The sequence below is a fragment of the Marmota marmota genome, unplaced genomic scaffold (genome assembly GCF_001458135.2).
Source record: "Marmota marmota marmota unplaced genomic scaffold, marMar, whole genome shotgun sequence".
Lineage (NCBI taxonomy): Eukaryota > Metazoa > Chordata > Mammalia > Rodentia > Sciuridae > Marmota > Marmota marmota.
In genome coordinates this window covers 32,290,210-32,291,642 of record NW_026000249.1, presented here as the reverse complement: position 1 = coordinate 32,291,642, position 1,433 = coordinate 32,290,210, and the positions used below count along the sequence as shown (strand labels likewise).

The 1,433-nt window shown below is 37.4% G+C and overlaps 1 non-coding gene across 1 annotated transcript; it reads right to left on the bottom strand.

Annotated features, from left to right (window-relative positions):
* Positions 1-426: 426 nt before the first annotated feature.
* Positions 427-499, bottom strand: Trnag-ucc. The gene has a single exon. It is a non-coding gene; the product is annotated as a tRNA-Gly (tRNA).
* Between the last annotated feature and the right edge of the window lie 934 nt (positions 500-1,433).

Sequence of the window (1,433 nt, the reverse complement as noted above, 5' to 3'; positions counted from 1 at the left end):
ACTGCATCACTGTAATAGGTGAATTTAAGTACTTTGGATATAAACCAAGAAATGGGATAGCTGGGTCAAATGATGGTTCCATTTCAAGTTTTCTGAGAAATCTCCATATTGATTTCCAGAGTGGTTGCAGTTTAAGCAACATCCCCATATCTTCACTAACACTTATTGTTGCTTGTATTATTTTTTGGGGGGTGGGGAGAGCAATTGAACTCTGGGGCACTTGACCAAGGAGCAACAGCCCAGCCTTATTTTGTATTTTTACTTAGAGACAGGGTCTCACTGAGTTGCTTAGCACCTCGCTTTTGCTGAGGCTTGCTTTGAGCTTGCGATCCTCCTGCCACAGCCTCCTGAGCCGCTTGTATTACAGGCATGCAACTACACCTGGCATTGTTTATATTCTTGTGTGTGTGTGTGTGTGTGTGTGTGTGTTGCTGGGGATTGAACCCAGGGCCTTGTGCATGGAAGGCAAACACTCTACCAACTGAGCTATATCCCCAGCCCCTGCTTGTATTCTTAATAAATGCCATTCTGACTGGAGTGAGATAAAATCTTAAGAGTAGTTTTTATTTGCATTTCTCTAATTGCTAGAGATGTTGAACATTTTTTCATATATTTGTTTATCATTTGTATTTACTATTCTGTGAAGTATCTTTTCAGTTCCTTGGCCCATTTATTGATCGGGTTATTTGGTTTTTGGTGTTAAGTTTTTTGAGTTCTTTATGTATCCTGGAGATTAATGCTCTATCTGAAGTGTATGTTGTAAAGATTTTCTCCCATTCTGTAGGCTCTCTCTTCATGTTATTGATTGTTTACTTTGCTAAGAAGAAGCTTTTTAGTTTGAATCTATCCCATTTATTGATTCTTGATTGTACTTCTTGCATGTTGTTAAGGAAGTCAGATCCTAAGCCAACATGGTGAAAATTTGGGTCTACTTTTTCTTCTATTAGGCACGGGTGTCTGTTCTAGTGCTTAAGTCTTTGATCCACTTTGAGTTGAGTTTTGTGGGGGTGACAGGAGTTTAATTTCATTTTGTTACATATGGATTTCTAGTTTTACCAGCACTATTTGTTGAAGAGGCTCTCTTTTATCCAATGAATGTTTTTGGCACCTTTTTTTTTTTTAGTATGAGATAACTGTATTTATGTGGGTGTGTCCCTGTGTCTTCTATTCTGTAACATCGGTATACATGTCTGCTTTAATGGCAATACCATGTCATTTTTGTTAATATGGCTCTGTAGTACTGTTTAATGTCTGGTACTGTGATGCCTTCTGCTTCACTCTTCTTACTAAGGCTTCTTCTGGCTATTCTGGGCCTCTTATTTTTTCAAATGAATTTCATGATTGCTTTTCTAGTTCTATGAAGTATGTCATTGGAATTTTAATAAGAATTGCATTAAATTTGCACAATACTTTTGGTAGTATGAACATTTTGA